At 32.7% G+C, this 20,945-nt stretch overlaps 1 protein-coding gene across 5 annotated transcripts in view; it reads right to left on the bottom strand.

Annotated features, from left to right (window-relative positions):
* TBC1D5 (TBC1 domain family member 5) overlaps nt 1–20,945 on the bottom strand; it is a 659,247-nt gene that overhangs the window by 575,806 nt on the left and 62,496 nt on the right. For all 5 annotated transcript variants that reach the window (XM_057491222.1, XM_057491228.1, XM_057491223.1 and 2 more), the window contains exon 2: nt 19,945–20,007. The gene's annotated coding sequence lies outside the window, so the exon portion shown is untranslated. The remainder of the gene's footprint in view (nt 1–19,944; nt 20,008–20,945) is intronic.

Genomic DNA, 20,945 nt, shown 5'->3' with positions numbered 1-20,945 from the left:
AGTGAAACAAAAAAAAAAGATTCTCAGAAATCTCTAGTGGGGGTGAAATATGTAAATTTTAGCAATAAATATCAGAAGTCTAAACATTGTAATTACCCTTTTATCCAGCAATTCCACTTCTGGAACTTATCCTATGAGTGATATATACAAACACTATGAGAAGTATTTTGAATGGAGTATTATATATAACAGAGAAAAATTCTAATGACCCAAATAATTACCAATGAGAACTGGTTAAATAACTTTTAAATAAATTATAAACATCCATAAAATAGAATGTTATTCACCTATTAGAAGAGATGACGTAGATTTATATTCCCTGCCAATGATATACTGTTAAATGAAAAAAAGAAATAGATGTGCAACACCCCTTTTTATATAAAAAAATGCACACACATTTAATCCCACCTTACTAATAATCACCCAATACTTTTAGAATTAACTAAGAAGTTGCATTTTTACACTGAGTTTTCTAACAACTATTTTCTTTAGGCAAGAAATAACCAAAACTGTCACAAACAAAAGAGAAAAGAAAAAAGGAATGGAGGAAGGGAGAGTGGTAAGGAAAGGAGTGAAAAGGCAGGCAGACGGGCAGGCAACCAGAACCAACTGTAGCGAGATCCCACTACCAAGTTAAGCTACCTAGAGCCACTGGTCTCCTGAAATGATTCCAAATCCAGCAGCAACCAAATAAAACGAGTTTTTTGGCAAGGAAAAAGCAGCCTCAGATCATCCAACAGTAGTATACAAAGCAGGCATTAGCCGACTTTGTCTCTACCTTTCGTACACTCTGCAAAAGGCATGATTCAGAGAAAGCCTGCCTTTTTATCCAGGAACCGAACATGAACAGCCAAGGGCATCAGGCCCCACGTCAGGTAGTGAGCAGTAAAGCAGCCAGTGGAGCTTAACTGCAAGTGGCAACAGAAACGGTTAGCTGCCAGTCCTGAGCCACAGGCAATACAATGCAGACCAGGAAGATAAACTCCTCTTGGGAAGACAAGGAGGGTCAGGTATGGAGTCTCGATTCCACTTCTAAAAGGACCATCATGCTACACCTTCCAGACATGCAGATTAGTCTTCAGCAGTCTGTCTTTCACACCAACTATAGAAGATAACCACCTGCTCAGTATTTCAGCCTGATGGCCCGTACTTCTTCTATACATGTACATGATGCAGAAAAACACAAGTACTATTCTATTTTACAAAGGTCTCAAAAAATTTAAAAGTTAAACGTAAACCTCAACTACCTTAACACTCACATATTAAAAATAATTATTTTCTAAATAAATAATTTCCCTTATTATAAAGACATGTATAACCTAGGCAGTCCCTAACTGTGCAGCAAGACCAAGGACACTTCCTTGAATGCTAGATGAATGGTTTCCTTCACTAAGACATAGACTAAACAAAATATAAAAGAACTAAGTATTCTCTTCATAAAAAATTCATCTCTAAGAATGTAAAGAGCTATCAAATATTCACACAGATGTCTGAAATAGTTCAGTCATACAGTTTTTCTCCTAACACCATCCATATTTGTAACACAGGGCACAGTTTGTGTGTGGAGGGAAGGATGGTGATGCCAAATTTGAATCATGGAATACTTACTTTGAAAGGCAGAGCATGCCATGGATGCCATGATACACATGTCTTGGGGTAGGAAAAGAGTTCTGGCAACCTACAGGTATAAAAGTAATAAACTCAAGGACATCTGTCTCTTGAGAGTTTTCCATTCCATGTTGAAGAATGATCAAAGTCTTAAAGACAAATTCTTGATTATTTTAAATTATTTCCAGTGATTAGCTCTGCACACCACCCCTCAAAAAGTGGGACATCTGTTATTTCATTCTCACTTTACTCTGATGTGCCTCAAGCATCCCATATAGTGGACTAGCAATTTAGCTAAAATACAAGCAGTATGATACATGTGATAAACTGAAAATCTAACCACTACTTAAAACATTGCTTGTATGATAAAGATCAGTTCTAAATATTAACCAATCAACTCATCACAAACTTAAAATATAATCCACAAGTGTTATTTTTCAAAATATTTCATTCAACAAATATTCACTGATCAATAGTAATATAAAATCAAAAACCCTTAGACAGTATTCCCTACGCCACCAACAATTACTCATGTGACACTAAGAAAACCATGTGTTTCCACCAAAATGAAATGAGAAAATGATTTTTAGAGCTGCCAAATGTAATATATAAAGGAAGGTATATATGCTCTTCTTATGAACAGGCTGAATACCAAATACCATGTTTAGCAAAGTGACAATATTCATTTGCATGGATAAAGTTAAATTTTAAAAGAGAATTACAGTTACTGGTGGTATTGATACAAATCCTTCTTGCTTCTTTTCAACTCTAAGATTGAGAGAGAGAGATCTGCATTTCAGCTTTCTTCTCCTCATCCAAAAACGAATTCATAAGACACCACTTTAAACAAAGCAAATACATTAAAGAACAAAAAAACAACGCAATGGCCAAGGCTAAAATAACATACTATTACTACTGTACCAGTTGCAACTCTTGATTATAAAAAGACACGTTCTGGTTAATCTAAGTCAAAAAAAGAATTTACTGGCTGGGTACTGGTAGCTCAAAATAATTAAGACAAGGTCAGAGAACCAGGCTTGGGCCGCAACCAAGGGAGGCCAGTCACAAAGTCCTGAACTGCGTTTGCCTCCACAACCTGGATGAAGCCTGAAACATGTCATGGCATCAAGAGCTACTGGCCAAGAAGGAACAACTCCCTGGAAGCTCTTGGATCTCATGCCCATCATCTCTAGGTGCCAAGGTGCAGCTCTTGAGCTACAGAAGGACCTCATGCCAGCCTTTAGACTTCTATAATTGAGAGAAGTGAGGGGCAACCTCCTACCTAAACTAGAAAAGGGGTTAGATAAAGCCCTAGGAAGCTGAACCCATACCTGTCCTCTACTAAAATTAAGTTTTGAGAGTAGGCAGACCCGAAGTACCTTTACTTTAACCAGTGTCTTGCTCCTATCTATAAAATTTCATAAATTGCAAGTTACAATAATTCAAATCTCTTTAACATATGTACTAGATTTGCTTGCTATAATTTCTAGTCTATTTCCAAGGCAAAAATTTACTTTTTCTAAAGTGGTTCTATCAACCAATACTAGACTGAGTAATTTGGATGGGGTCTAGCAAGTTTCTTAATACACTGTTAAGTATTGCCTCTTGCTTTATATTCTATCCGTCTGCTAATTTGGTTTCTTGCTTGCCTTTTTTGCTGCAGCTGTGCACCGGGTTAACTGTTTCAATGGTTTTCCTACAATAACCCACAAATTTTTTCCTGATCAGTGTGCTGTATGATTGGTTCTTTGTTCCTAAGATAATTATTTTACATTTGTCTACACTGAACTGCATTTGCCATCTGCTGGCCCAATCACCTAAACAATCCAAATCTTTTTGAATCTGATTGCATTGTTCCTCATTATTTCCTTCAGCTCCAATTTTAGGATCATCTGTAAACTCTGAGATCTTTTCTTTAAAGCTTGGACACATTTTATTTTAATATAGAGTTTGTTTTTTTTTCAAGTGACCCGTTAGACACTCCAGCTGAAATCTTCTTCCAACTTGAAAAGTTTCCATAAAGCTTAGCCAAGAATACCTTCCAATTACACAAAGTGCTGCTTGGAACAAAGTTAACCAGAACCCATTCTATTTCATCTTCCCTTACACTACCATGTTTTAAAAAGTATTATGTCATCTAAGTTCTCTTCAAAGTACAAATATTTTTAAGGACTTCAAACATTCTGTTTTCTAATATATGTATCCATGGAAATATTTTTGCAATACCTTTCATACATGTGGTAAAGTTGTTAAAAACTTCCCACACATAATGCATTTTCTCAAAAAATATTTGAGCACTAATTAGTAATGAGCATTAGGTATACTACAGTCTTACAACACTGACCCAATTATTTATGTTCCAAAACTTCAGTATCCTACTAACAAGAAGTTAACTTCTAAAGGCCTAAAGACCTCTAGCACGATGAATTACCTTTTATTTAAAGAATACCTTACTAGACCCATCATATCTAATCTAAATATACTTATTTAGCAAAATTCGCCCTTCAAATTAGATTTACTTAACAAATCTGAACATAGTAAATCTTTACTACTTATTTATGATGTAGAGGATCAGGTGTATCTTTAGTTTGAGGAATTATTAGCTCCATAAACTTCAGTGATTTCTTAGTATAACCACATTTTCACAAAAGCCCTATCTCTACAACCCACTAAAGTTATAAAAATTGCACTGATACTATTTGCTGCCGTATTGCTATTTCAAGTTGTAAATGCAGGAGACAAATTGAATTTAAGATCTATTTTCATTTATTCATTCAACAGTCAGTAAATGTTATAAGACTATAAGAATAAATTAAGATAGTACTTGCCCTCAGGAAGTTTGGGGTAAGACATAAAGAGCTACAAGGTATCAGGAAAGAGGTACAGTCACATGGAAGTTAGGAAAAATGAGAATTTACTTTCAGCTTCTGGATGAGAAACTTTGAAAAGGGGATGAACTCTGTCAAATATTATGTCTTTTAAAAACAAATCTAATAAACTGTGAATATTATCACAGAAAAGGCAAATATAAAATGCTAAGCACTCAAAGTGAAAAATGAAAAAAGACCTCAAAAAGGAAAGCAGTTTGCTGGTCATTTCTGTGTGGCAGGATGGGTGTTTTTTGTTTTTCAGTTTTTCTGTAATGAACACATATTGTTCTTATAATAAAGAAGCCACAGTAAAATATTTTCTATTAAATTTTTAAAGCCTTACTTTGACCAATAATTAACACTATTAAATAAAATGCTAAGTCAAAAAAACTCTTAGAAAACTTAAGTCAATAACAAAGGTTTTATTTACATATTAAATAATACATAAAGAATCTAAAGGATACACTAAAAATTCCTAATTTGTTAAGCTCTTATTTTTTAAAGAAATATTGATTTTGGATGGGATGTCTTTCCTTATAATGTAGGCTTTGAAAATCCATTAAGAAAACGTATTTTGAAACTGAATTTGCAACTAATAATTACTAGGTTAGGTCTTTAATTTAGGTTGTGGAAGAACCTTCCAAGAACTGATTAGTCTCAATTTTTTTTCCAACACTTATGAAATGACTCTGGAATTGTCTTCAGGGGTATTTTATTTGAATTTTAAGTAACATAAAATCATTTAATAAAACCATCAACAAATAAGCTTACCTTATATGGAAAGACATAACCATCTAAAATCAGTATTTCTTTCAAAAATAAGGGCTTAACATATCAGGAATTCTAATGTCTATTTCAAACAGTTTCCCACTCACTAAAACTTTGTCATTGGGTAATACTCCATATAAATAAAGGCTTTCGACTAATTGTGTTAAGTTCCATTAAAAGTCACAAAATCCAAATATCTAATTCTACCTGTAATCTGATAAAGGCATTTCAAGGAAAAGCTACATGTATCTTAAATCTCCACATGATTCACAGCACAGGAAAAAAAGAAATGTGTGAACAGAAAAAGGAGTAAATAAAAGGGTTTGTTACCGAAGGCATGACATTAAGAGAGTTTCAGTAAACATCTACATATTTTAACACCTGCTTCAATTTTTTAAGATTCTACTTAGACCTTTTTATTTGTTGATTTTATGCTCTATGCTATCAACTGTATTTAAATTGGTAGCACATTATGATATCTTGAAATCCAAGCTCAACTAAAACTCATCTGAGGTACATCATGAACAATACAAGATTACTAATAAAGAAACATGTTTCATCATGGCTGTCAATCTCTCTAAAGGATGAAATTTCACTGATTTTACTGTATTAATACTATTGCATTGACTTTTACTAGTTTTCAAATGGATGAAGTTAGGAAACCTCCCAGTTAAAACAAATTCTACCAAAGGCAATATGCAAAGATTACCCACTGGCATTCCCCAGCCACACCCAGGGGCAAACAATTCACCCTGAATAAATTGCCAAGGTTTAAAACTTTGGACATTTCACATAAAAATCTAGATTTTTAACATCTCTCAAAACAAAAAGCACTCCAGACCTGATTCTGGAAAAGTACTCCAGTGGCCCAGGTTCCCACTAGCCCACTTTGCTCCCCACCTTTCTATTGCTTACCAAGCAACAGATACCGAGACTAGGGTTTGTATGCACTGGAGTGTAGAGGCAGTCAGATCTTGATTCAAATTCCAGCACCTCCACCTCTGAGCTGCTTAAGCCAGAACAAGTGGTTTAACCTCTTTAAGCTTCAATTACTTCATCATAACAAAGAATAACTAATTATGCAAGGGTTAAAAGTGAAATAATGTATATAACACCAAACACACAACTAAATGTTCAATAAATGATAGTTATTATTAAACTATTTAGATTGAAATTCCAAACCTAATTACGATTTATCATAAACACTTCCCTTCTTCTATAGACTCTAAAGAAAAAATGAAATCACTCTGGACTTATCACTACAGAAGGGTCATTTGTGAGTTACAGTTGTACTAAAATTAGTTAACATATATAAAATGCTTAGAGTGTACATGACACATACTAAGCTCTAAAAAACAATGTTGTAACTAATAGTAGTAATAATTCTTGTTCTTAGCAGGCACACATGAGCTTAATAAATATTTATGAGGAGAAATAAGTGAGTTAAATGTAACTGATGAATACAAGACAGTTGTCAAAATCATTTCTTTGTATATGCTCTTAAGAATCCTTTCAAATATCCCATTATTAATGTTAAAGCTGAAAATCTCAGTGAAAACCAAAGTTACTCTAATGTATAAACAAACAATGTTCTGGACTTAAACATGAGTAATTATTAAACTCTTATGGAAACAAAAGAGTTGACCATAAGTCCAAGCATGGAGCATGCACATTATATGATGTTCATCATTTTTTTCTGAAGGAGTTTTAAGAGTAGCCCTACTCAATGACTGCTAGAACCAGACCGGTCTAGGCTAAGCTTTCTTTCAAGTTCTTTTATGCCTCCAATTATCTCAGCAGCTGAGTTTAGGACCAGTGCAGAGAGGGACCTCACTACCTTTTAGGGCTATGAGTTTCAAAGCTTCAGCCATTAGACATAAAGAACAATGAAAAAAGGTCTGGTCAAACAGCACCAGCGGTTCTCTATTAAATGGTATCACATCAAAAACATGATTGGATCTTTAGCATACTAAATATCTCAGTAGAAGTAGTTTTTAATTAGTCTGGGAATAATAAAAAAGCTCAGTTCTTCAAGTATTTAATTTAACAAAAGATAAAGATAGTCTCCCCTGGCTAAAGTGGTATGTACATTCCAGATTCCCTGACATGTTACAGAAATCTTTCTTGGCAAACAAAACAATGTGAAAAAGCAACAAAACTGACTTAAAAAGAGTAATTTCCTTTCCAACCTAAATAAACTTTACACAAACTTGCCTCTGATAATTGACTAAACAAGCTGCACCGCCAGCATCAAGGGAGGCTGTGCGGGTATCTAGCAGGTGCTGCAGTTTATCACAAAACCGTCTAAAATAATTGGAAGTGACAACCAGCACTACCACAAATGATTTATTAGTCTTTCACTCAGCTTTTCAGCTTCCTCAGGGCCAGAATAAATAATTTACCAACTCTGTATCTTCCGATCATTAATTCTTCCCTATGCATCCAAACTGCATTTCACTCTACTAGGTTCAGTGGAATAAAACACACAACAGGAATATTTTTCCAAATATAGAATTATCTGACCATATGCAAAGGCAAATTTGTCAATCAAGATGTACAATCCAAAAGCAGAAGAATTTAAGAGCTCAAAGTTGGCAACTGCAGCTGAGTTTGAAGGAATAGAATCAAGTGAAGAGGAAATGAAGGCAGAGCCTAGCAAACAGCTCTGTCACAGATGAGAAAAGGTTCCACAGACATTGTGGACAGCAAACGAAAGGGGCAACCTAAGGTTCCTTCACTAACTGTCTCCCCTAAAACATTCCTGTCACTTATAAAAAATACACAGTACAATCCTCCTTCAAAATAAGGTAGAAACTTTAAAACATGAACATACAGGAATTTAGGAATTTTTTTCCATGCAAAATAGACAACACAGGGCAAGATAAGGCTTCTTCTTTAAAACATTTTACTATTTTGAATGGGTTTATGAAACAACTACATACTCCCGGGTATTCAAAAAAGAAAATACATGTAAAAATCAAAGAAGTAAATACTCCAAAATATTTTGACACTGACATTAAAAGATACGTCTATTAATTATGTAGGAAAAAACACACAGAAAGCAAAAAAAAAAAATCACATTCTAAATCCACTTCTGATGTAAGCTAATGTCTCATTAAATCAGCATCTATGATTAAAACAGGTATCATTTTTGGTACATAATATATTGCATTGCTATAGCAGCATCTGTTTATTATACAGCATAAACATTTTTCAGCTTTCTGAAACTGATAGATAAGAAATGATCCAGACCTAGCAATTTATGAAATCATTTTTTTATTTCAAGAAGAAATACTTAAATGAGTTAATACAATTAATATTCTAATACTCAGCATTCTATAAAGCAGCTTCAAGCTTTAGCTTCTTTGAGCACACAAAGAATGTCATAAATGGACAGCTTTCTGGTTCAGTGCTTTGAGAGTATATCACAACCCAAATCTTAAGCATTATGTATATTTAAGTGTACCTTTAAATATATGACTTTTACCCAATATAAAATGCATTGAAATATAATAATCCTGACTAGTGAAAATTATAATATAAACCTGAAGTCAAAGAATGCAATTATAAAATTTTCAAAAAAACCTCTAAAATATTCCAAAATGTTCACAAATAAGACTATTATTTTCAATACTTAATATTTCACAGTTATTAACATATACAGTTATATCACCTGGACACAAAAATCCTATTGTTCATATTAACCAAAACCATGTCTTATCTATGCACAGACCCAGTGCACCTGTTGCTATGGCAAAATAAACTCCCAAACAGCATAGGTTCTAGCCTCCATCAGGTTTAAAAAATACATATATATGGAAAATATAAGAAAAGGCATCTTTTCCAAACACATAGAAAAAGAAGAGACTTTATGTTTATTTATACTGTGGGAGCAGAGGACAGAAGGATGTTTTTCTAAAAAGCACCATGATAAGGTTGTCTGCAGGCTTTCTGTGATTGGCTTTTAATGGCAGAGGAACTTCAGCAGGAAAAGATAAGGCAACACACAGCTCTAGTCGTACCAAACCGCCTGAAGATGCTGCTTAATGCCAGAACCTGGACACAACGCTGCAAAAACATTCAATGTTAATGAACACAGAAATGTACTAGTAGTCTAAACATGGACAGGAAGGAACATAAACTAATTTCAGAATGGTGGCTATCTCTGGGAAAGGGAAGACTTTAAAATGTTATTTAAAAATACATATGGCAAATATTAACATACTGATTCTGCATGGAAAATATAAAGTTGCTTTATTTATCCTCCGTCCTTTTGTAAAAATTTGAAATATTTACTAAATATTTTAAATCTAAGCTATGATATAAATAATTTCCATCTGAAAAAATTAAAAAGATTTTACAGTAACATTACCTGAAACATGAGGGTCTACCTTCTTAAAAATCATTGGTTTGGCTAGTCTTTACATTCTAAAATGTTAAATTGCAATCTAAGAAACTAAAAATTCTCCCCTCTTCTTACAAATGATTTGACTTAGTAACAATTTCAAATCATGTTCTCAAGAGACTTCATGGTTTTATTTCAAAACTGAACTGAGGGATTCCACCAGGTAGACCTCTTAAATTAAGTAAGAAACATTCTAAGCAGGAGCTTTTAAACAAACTGGTTCTACCATGTGTTCACAGAACAAACAGGCTTGAGAGCCTGACTCCTATTCTTTGGCTCCAAACTTCTCTGGGGAACCTGTCATTTCATTCATTGATATGTTCTTCTTCATTTTCTTTGGTTTTGTTTTCTACTTATTAAAAAAACAAAAAAGAAAGAAAATTACTAGTGAGGCTTTAGACCTCTCTAATGAAACCTTACTCTACTTATATTAAAATTTTCAGCAAATTTCTTTTAGGCTCAGCCTCATTTCTTTACAGGCCTTTGGAAATTTGACAGATCACCTAGAGCTAATTAAAACAAGATGTCTCCCATTTACAATCAGATTTGTACGCTAAACAAAAGTAACACACTTTCTGTCAACATGAAGAAAATATCAAAGATAGTGTTAATTTTCACAAAAACTGATAAATATTCTCTCAAAGTAGCAACCATCTGATGTAAAGAATTACTGGCTTGTTATCTTAAACAAGAAATCATATTAAACTTATATTGATGTTTTCTATCTGAAGCGTGTCATGCAATATTGTAATTTATCTCATAAATCTACTAGAGTGTGATCAAATCCTATCAACTCTGATTGGCATAAATTTGAAACAATGAAGCAACACATCTGTTAAGGAGTTTTCAATTGCTACACAACATTTTAAAAGTTTATACAATGACATAATTACATTTTTTCTACAGAAGACCTTTATGCATCTGATTTGGGTTTTTCACAAATTTTTTGTGTTTACTGGGTTCAGTGTAACCTAATATCTAAAGTGAGATACATAATGAAAGGTAAGAAAAGGAGAAGGAGGAAGTGTGGGAGATGGCGTGATAAAGATCATCTGTAAGTGTGAACTTGGAACACTCAGAATATTTTAATGAAACTCCAGATGAATTATAAGGTATCCAAATGAATTACATGGTAGGAGAAAATGAACTAATTTGAATGAAAAAAATATAGTATATCTAACTTACCCCAAACCTACTGCTGAAAAAGTATGAATGCTGAATTTAAATAAAAACACATGGGCACAAAACAAAGAATTCAAACCATACTTTCTCAAGCAAAAGATAATTGCACACCAAAAAAACCACCTACTTTTTCTGGTGCAAAATTCCTAATATCTGAAACCTGAATGATTTTATAAAAACATTACAATAATATGTACATGAATTAATAAGTTAAAAATGCAATATTCCAAAAATAATAGGGATTGTATATAATTCTATGTAATTTTAGAAATAGTTCTAATTAACAAACTCAAGGAAAAACTGACTAGACCCTAAAGATACTGGGTCTATAGTCTAAAACGAGAGCTAAATATTATTAAGAATATTTAGAACACTATTAAGTAACATCACCAAGTTATTGACCCTTACTGCTTTATATACAACATGCCTAAGATATAACAAGAATATATGAATATTCTACTAAAGATAACTAAATTACTATAAATTCCATCTAGGCCATTCATTGGTAATTAATCATATACAATTTTGAGGCATTTCTCAACCTTGGTACCTGCCATTTTTACTTGCATTTATCTTCTTAAGAGAGAACACCTTCTCAAAAGTGAATACCTGATCTTCAATTTCCCTTTATACCAACCAGGTCCTTGTATGTATTCAATATATATTTGCTGACTGATTTAACCTATATGAAAACATGAATCATGAATGATATATCATTTAAATTAAAGCAATTTTATTTCCTATCATTTAATTTTAAATTAATAAACAAAACAACATTATGATCAAAAGAAAACTTCTGCAGAAAAAGGCAACAGGTAATTCTGATGATAAAACCTGAACTCAAGAGGCAAAACAATCTTTTAACAATCATGCTAATTTAGATGTTTTCCTTTTATCTGTGATAGAAAGTTTTCATAAAATAAATATATTCTATTACCTTAGAATTTTTAATTTTACTTGGAATTATTAGAATGCTGCTTACCAAAGAAGACATGACTTTTTCTCCATTCTTGCCTTCTTTCTATGATTTTGTTATACTCTCTTTAATACATAAAACTGTTTACCTGTTATCTGTTTTTCTTAATATCTTATAGCTTAATTCTTGATTAAATACATTAAGAAAGAGGTCCCTTTACATTGAAATTCTCATGACTACATTGTAAATTGGCTTCAATATAAAGACATCTTTGATTATCATAGGAAAACAACAGTTTAATATTTTAATAAAAGTAAATCTCGAGTTTTATTTTATTTATCCAACATTTAAATTAACTGAGTAGGATTAAAATAAGAAATTAGTACAATTCCCCTGACAAAATGGTACTGTTGCTACCTATTACCTACTTCATTTCTTTATTTTTTTATATTTTCATTCAAGATAATACTGTTTTGCACAGAGAATTGGTGAAAATAAGACAGCTCCTGTTCTTATTACAAACATAAGCAATAAACTAATAATTACATTGAGGTATAAGTGCTCTACAAAGGTTTGTAAAAGATGAGGTGATGTCACTAAGAAATCAGGGAACGCTTTCAAGAACTTCACATTGCAGGATGAGTTAGCCAGGGAGTGAACACCACATAAAAAAGATGGGTTCAACAAAGAATACAACTTTTCAGATTCAAAAAGACATATGCACCCCTATGTTTATCACAGCACTTTTTACAATAGCCAAGATATGGAAGCAACCTATGTGTCCATCAGTAGATGAATGGATAAAGAAGATGCGGTACATATACACAATGGAACACTACTCAGCCATAAGAAAGAAACAAATCCTGCCATTTGCAACAACATGGATGAAGGTGGAGGACATTATGCTCAGTGAAATAAGCCAGGCAGAGAGAGACAAGTACCAAATGATTTCCCTCATTTGTGGAGTATAACAATGAAGTAAAACTGAAGGAACAAAATAGTAGCAGATTCAGAGACTCCAAGAAGGAACTAGTAGTTACCAAAGGGGAGGGGTGTGGGAGGGTAGGTCAGGAGGGAGAGAGATGGGGATTGAGGGGTGTTATGTTTAGTACACATGGTATGGGGGAATCACAGGGAGAACAGTGTAGCATAGAGAAGGCAAACAGTGGATCTGTGGCATCTTATTGCACTGATAGACAGTGACTGCATTGGGGTACGGGTGGGGACTTGATAATATGGGTAAATGTAGTAACCAAATTGTTTTTTCATGTGAAACCTTTATAAAAGTGTTTATCAATAATACCTTAATAAAAATTTTTTTAAAAAGATGGGTTCAACAGAGACTAACTTATGGGCTTCTTTCTTCTCCCTCCTAAAACCCCAAGGAAATCACAAGAAATTATAAATTATTGAAAAATATAGAAATACTATATCAAAGGAAGTAACTCATAAGAGAACTTATCACAAAAGAGACTGAGGAGAGCAAACCATTTTGCCCACAATCAGCAACATTTGAACTCACATAGCCCATCTCTCCTACCCTGGTGGCCAATTTCCAACTAAAAGAAGGAGAAAAACTAACTTAACTAACACATAAGTGGGTTAAAAAATAATTTAAGGTAACTTCCCCAAACTGAAGGGCACCTGCTTCCAAAATGAAACGGTCCTTTGAAGATTCAGTATAATGAACAAAATCCATTCCAAGATATCATCATAAAAATACACAGATACAGATTATAAAAGCATCCGAAATGATAAAAACAGGTCATGTACAACAGAAAACAATATGGAGAAGAAAAGAAAAGAGCAATGGACTTCTTAGTAGCAACACTAAATGCTAAAAAACAAAGTATTTGAAATTCCAAAAGAAAATTATCTGCAATCTAAAATTCTATACCCAACCAAACTATTAATCAAGTCTGAGAGTAAAACAGAGATATTGTAACTTTTCCTAAGATTTATTTCTACATAATGAGGAAGCTGAACCAGAAAAAAAGATGATGAGTTGAGAGCCACAGATAAGGAACAGAGCAAAGCTATCTAACCTCTGCAGATATCAAATCTTTAACTTTCTAGATCACATCAACACATCCCAGCTTAACTCTGAATGAAAACGACAGTAGCAGCTAGGGAAACAGTAACCACAATAAATAATATCACCGAAGTAATTAGAAGCAAGTATTCTTTGGGCAAAAATGCCATTAAGATTGGAGGGAAACCCAATGACAAGGGCTGCCAGTCTTCAGATGAAATCCTCTATAGTCCTAATTACAAGAGTGTTTATGCTGAAATATTTAATCTACATTAATTGTTCTGCAATTATTTTTTTCATCCATATAAGATGCTCTAATTTAATCTAGAAGTATCCTTTAAGCACAAAAGTTGGAAGATCAATGAAAAATAAGTACACTTTACTAGAACAATGGTTCTCAATCCCACCAGACCTGCTACTCCTTTCATTCCCTGTACTATTCTAAAATGATATTCAGAGATAATAAAATCTAACTACACACAGAATTTTTAAAAATCAGTATTAATTCTCTAACCATAATATTAATGAAAAATAAAAGTAATTTATGATATTTGTTTCATTATATAAGTACTTAAGCATATCTACTTAAGAATAAAATAGTCACATATTTGGATCTCTATATAAGAAGTTTGGATCTAACAAAAAAGATCACAAGTCATTCTCTGTAAGTAGTATAAGAAAATAAAAGAGGAGAGGTATAGAAGAACCCTAGAATAAAAATCTTTAAGCAATCCTTATTAACTAAAATTCAATGAGACCCAGTAATTTGAAATTTAGTTTGTTAAGAGTCTTAAATATCCTGTTACATATTTGTAATCAGTGTTAATGAGCTTCCAGTTAACTGCATTACTGAACTGAAAACTTTTCAACTAAATATCTAGTTAGAAATGCTATAAATCAGGAAGTGGAAAGAATGTGTGGAGTAAATTACATGTAATTTTGAGAGGATTTTTTTATTCTACTTAAGTTTTCCCTCCACATAAAGCAGAAGGTAGTTACTTCCCCTAATATATCAGATTCTTTGTGTAACATCTTATCTTATAAAAATTTGTCAGTACTATTATACACTGAAGTATTACTGCTTTTTCTCTGAAGAGAACTTAAGCAAGTAGACATTTAAAAGTTATGTGGTATGGAGTACAATTTGTTTGTAGTCTGAAACTGTCCCATGCATCATAAGACACCCAGCATCCCTAATCCCCACCCATTAAATGCCAAAAACACTCCCACAATCAGTATGACAATTAAAAACACCCCTATTGATTTCCAAAATTCCCCACAGGGGCAGCACCTCCGTTGTTTGGAAATTACTACTCTAGAATTTCTATAGCAAAAGCACTCTATGGCAGAGAAACAACAGAAAACATGTATTTCTAAACCAGAAAGAAAAAGACCCTTTAATCATTTATAGTAAAAATTATAACTTGCCGATTTTATGCTCTTCCAAACATCCTCCCTTGGCCTATACTTTTTGGTATTGTGTACTGAGGATACTTAAGAGAGATTTGATAACCACTTGGAACATATATGTATTTTATTTATATATGTTTTTAATAAAAAAGCTTTCCTATGTATGACCATTTTAATATTCCAACTTTTACTCAGCCAAATTACAATTTAACATACAATCCAATCAATAGATTATATATGTATAGGTATGCCATGCTTACATAATTTCATTTGGGTGATTTTATTTTGTTTTTGTTCATATTGCTGTTATTCAGTGTTTACTGTTTCATTGAGCAACATCAATACTAAGGTGGTCAATACGAAGACACTGCATTTAGTCAGTAGAACATTCGGTATTATAAAAGAGTCTTACATTGCAGTATTATTTAGCACCCTAAGAAATCCGGGCAGTATGAAGTCCCCTTTCTTATTTTGCAAACTCTAAATTTAATAAGATTCTATTTAATTAGTTCAGGATTCAAGTACACATTCATGCCAAACTTTGCAACCACATGGGAGGTAGGGGAAAAGATATTTGAAACAATTCCATGGGAACAACCTTGGGCTGCTCTCTTAAAATATCAGTGCAGGGACCCAATCTACTTCACATGCTATCCACAAAACAGAAGAGGTGTGAAAGAAATTTGGTGTTTAACATGACCTTTGGCTGTACTTTTACTTGTCATTATAATAAAGGAGCTACTCTCAGAGCCAATACATAGGCTATGTTATTACTTTTACGATAGTAGTATTTCATGAAGTACTTCATACTGTAACAAACTCCAGGCAGAATACATGGAAGCTCTTACCTTTGTTACCAGGCATAATAGGCCTTTCTGAACAAAAAGAATTCTAATAATATACATATGAATGAATGAGAATTACTGTGTAAGAATTTTTCTTTTACTGTACATTAAAATACAAATATGTTACTGTGGTTTCCTAGTTCAACTTAACAAATCATCTATACTTTAAATTCAAAGAAACAAGAGAGTTAAATTTAATGATTTAATTATGACTTTAACAGTAATATGCCATATTAGATAATCTAATACATGTCAAGAGGGAATTTTTAAAAACTATTAAAAAACCCTAAGCAATTCTCTTCTAGAGATTCCTATTTTCCCATACAGAATTTCACAAGCAAAATGTTGTTTTGATAAATGTTTTGGTAAAACTGCCAACTTATCAATATGACATGTAAGGTTTTTTTAAGTAAAAAAAAAAAAAAAGAAAAGTGGGCCACTGAATCACCAAATGTAAAATTATAAATTCTGAAGGTATAAACAGACAGGATTCGTTTTCAGTACAATGTCAAATGTGCCATCAGTTAGAATATTTACAAGGCAAAATAAGCACAAAAAAATCCTGTAACATAAGATGTGAAGAAAAACTTTGGAGCCATCTACTATATTATGACCAACTTTGTCATACTTATTTTTCTGTTACCAATAGTAATACCTCTTTACTTTCACCTTGAAAATAAGCTCTAAAAGCTGTAAAATATCAGAGTCATACTTTAATGAAGTCATAGCAACAAACTTCCTTAGCTGGCTAACAGAAACACAAACACTGGCCATAATAGAAATCAGTGTTATTATAAAACATTTTTAAAGATATTACATGTGAGTTAAGAGTTTTCTTAAATATACATTATATAAGATCACTGGAAATTACTCATAGGAATTTGAGGTATCCCTAGGGTGACCATAAGTCCCAATTTTTCCCAAAAAAGTCTGGTCACACTTTCTCCTCAGAAGCTAGTTCCAAGTCCTAATCACGACCATGGTGTTATTTTCCTATGGCAACAGACAGAACAACACTCTTAGGAAGAGTTCCTAGGTTTATTCTAAAGGCACTTGAAACAGGCATAGTTAAACACCAATTTATATCCATTGTCCTGGCATATTACAATTCACCCCCAAAACTGTCCTGAGTTGAAAGATAAATTATATGGTCATCTTAGTTATTATGGCATTTCATATTACCTAAATCATGAGTTTTGATGACTTTATGCTGTAACATTAATTATTTACTAGAAAAATCTAAGTTAAAACATTCAGTGATCCACACAGTATCCTGCCATTCCTACCAATACAGTTACCTACAGCACTCACACCAACATGACCCAAATTCTGTCGCTGTCTCTAACTCTGACTCATCTGTTGTCTTATGCATTTCAGCACCAGTACAGAGGCTTCCCTTTTTCTTCAGATAGCAAACAGGGTTGGAAAGATCCTTTTCACTTAGACTTGCACCAAATTCATTTTGCCTTACTCTACAAGGCTCACCAGAATCCTTGAAATAATTACTCTTAAGTGTTATACAACATGACAATTGGTTACTTTTTCATCTTTTCTATGCAAATGTTAAAATGCTTAACTGTGTTTTAAACACTTTATTTTGAGTTAATAGTATGTCTGTGGTCATTTCTATAAAAGCTTAGGCATCAGACACTTAATCATTCTTTTAACAATATGTATGTAGCTAACCCCAATGATAACATTATTTTTTGTATAACATACAAACTGTAAATGGGCTAAGAGAGACCCTTGAGAGTCAGATTAAATGAGTCCTAATCCCAGTGCCATCACTTGCTGTGTTTCTTAGCATGTTTCCTCATTCATAAAATGAAGATAATAACTGTTCTTGTCTCATTGTGAAGAGGAACAAATAATTCATGTAAAAGATGTAAGCACTGTGCCTCACATAATATGTGCTCAATAAATGCTACCTATTATTATGGTAATCTCCATTAATATCTATTTTCAAAACCAGGTCCTAAAAATGTTGATGTCAGGAGAAAACTGCACATATATGTGCATGTGCATATGTGTATCTTCTAATGAAAGATCACTTGAATGACATAGCTAGTACTACACAAATACTTGTTTAATAGTGTGGGGTAGATATAGTATCATGACAGCTAAATCTTATTCAACGTTGGATAAGGCAGCTTTTTACTTCAAAAGGCAAACCAAAGCACATTTTAAAACAGAAGTCCATATCTAATAGTATTCTGTGGTTGTTTATCACCAGAACAGAAAAGTGACAAATATGTACAATACACACATTTTGACGTGTGTGTGTGTGTGTACATATATATCAAATGAAATCATTTCCTTTAAGGCAAGCATATGAAGATACTAAAGCTATAATCCAATTAAATATTCATATATTTAACATTTTATAAGAAATTTGGGTATACATATGTATAATTTACAATTCTACAAGTGAAACCTGTCTACAGAGGCCATTTTCTGTATTTCACCAGCATTGTAACTTGCAATGTACAATGCTGCTTCTCTCTGAAACGTTAAAACTGTAAAGTTCACAGTAATTTACTGTAAGCAAACACAGAAGACCAAGTTGTTCACATGACAATCTTTAACCCAGTTACTTTAACCTATTCATTAAACCCGTTCAGCAAAAGAGCCCTAACAATTGAACTACCTTATGAAACAGAGTCAGAGGAAAGAATATCTTATTTGGTTAACAATAGAAACTTCCCATAAGAGAAATTTAGCTTAAGTTTGAGAAACTGTATTGAGAAGGGTCATTTATAACGACCCTTGTTCGTTTTAGTTCATTAAAATAAAGTGATATAAAACTTTCCATAAGAAACATACTATGAAATAAATGTCATTATGACTGATATAAAAATCTATATAAATATCATGCTGTTTTCAAATACACATACAATGGGGATTTAAAAAAACAAAGGCTACATCAAATTTATATCTCAGGAATTCAAGTCTAAGTTGGACTTTCCTTCTTTGAACTTCCCTAAAAATATTCCAGTAGTAAAACAGATTTGCAGCTAAAATAAAATAACTAAGACTATTATTTATTCTAAACCAAGTAAGAAATACAGACCTGCCCTTTAGAGATACACAAAAGGATAATGTGGACTGAAGTGTACATGTTCAATTTCAGTTTACAAACTATAGGCTATACCATTAATTTGTGACTCTACAGTATGCATACAACACACATTCTATCACTGGTAAACCTAAACAGGTAAATTTTTAGAGCCTAACTGAACAAAGCATAACTGAAATTTCATCTCTACCATCAATTACTAAATTAAAAAAAAAAAGGAGAAAAAGAAAAAATCTTTGGGCATCGCAATGAATATACTTTTGCCTTAGAGCAAATACTTTAATTTTAAAGAACCACAAAGAAAAAAAATCAAAACTAGTCAGTAACAGTGCAGCGTCTAAAAGCAATAAACTCAAAATTAAGTTATAAATAATTTAAAGCATGTCATGAAGATATATTAATAATTCATCAGATAAATAATTTACTAAATAATCAAATAAATAAATAATGAAATACATAAATAAATCAGCAAATAAATAATTCTGCAAAATAACCTAAACAATAAGTCACCCAAACAAATCACAAACCTACAAAACTACAATGATTTTCTGGATTCTGATAGTTTTAAATAAGCAAATTTACATAAACTAGATCAATCCTTGTTAGAATTAGAAATATTTTTCAATGCTATTGGTAAAATCTTCATCTCAACACAGAACACATTTTCAAATTTTAGAAGACTACATAGGATTAGTTCTTATAAATTACTAACATGATTATAAAATATTGTCCTCTATATTTTACATATAATATCTTTGCCTAACATATTTTTTCCCAAATTGGATACTTAAAATAGTTTTAACTTACACTTATTTTTCAAAGCAATACTTACAGTGTAACAGTGCTACAGTCTTTCTGATAGTTTTCCTATCTTCACCAGGTCTCTGGAAATTTTCTGTAGGGGAAGAATAAGAAAAATCTTATTACAGATGGCATTTCATTCACTAGTGAACAATGTTTTATCCTACAAAGAAGCAACAGGAAATGGACTTAGCTGTAAACTATGTCAAGTTTTTAGAAGTCTTTAGTGGACTACGTACAAGCTGACAAAGGCCAGCTTCCTCTATTGGAGTTGACACACAAGCTGCTACAATTGGCGATATTTTAGATGTGAAGACAAAAACTTCGAAGGACAAAGTGATTGGCTGACATCAAATGCTCTCCTCAATTTGAGGAGCTTGTTCTTTACAAAGTCATTGAAAGAACACATGATATCATTTAACTGTTACAATCTGTATGTAGTTACAATCTAGAGTACAACAGTCAAAAACATAAATAAATCAGTCTTCATTCAACATTTGTTTAAAGTTTCTATCTACCCACATTATAGTACCCTTGAAATCCATAAATAGTAGGACCCAAACTATGACAGCCTTTCCCAAAGAATAAGAATTTTGTAATAGGTTTTTGACACATTTAAGGGAATAAGTCCAAACAATATAGCACATTTGAAGAGAAGGAAACCGAAGTTAAAGTATTTTATATAATTTATTTCAATGAATTCTCAAAACAACCTTTCAAGTTAGGTAATGTTTTACCTATTTTACAGTCAAGGAAACTGAGGCTCACTATATGTATACTGCTAAGGTCCCCAAGAGACAGGGAAGAGTCTAACTTCATATACACAACTTCTGTGTGAAGGTCCATTGAACTATAGACCCCTTAAACTTGAGCCCAACCTAAAAAATACAGCTAATTCTAAATGTCAAAATTGGTTAGAGCAATGGTTCAAAGTTGGGTGTGATCTGCTGCCTTGGCAGATGTCTGAGGACACCTTTGGTTGTCGCTACCAGGGAGTATTATTGGCAGGTGGTGGGGCAGAGATGAGGGAGG

This window comes from Manis pentadactyla, chromosome 14, assembly GCF_030020395.1.
Source record: "Manis pentadactyla isolate mManPen7 chromosome 14, mManPen7.hap1, whole genome shotgun sequence".
Classification (NCBI taxonomy): domain Eukaryota; kingdom Metazoa; phylum Chordata; class Mammalia; order Pholidota; family Manidae; genus Manis; species Manis pentadactyla.
The sequence above is the reverse complement of the archived record's forward strand: the minus strand, read 5'-3'. Positions and strand labels throughout refer to the sequence as shown.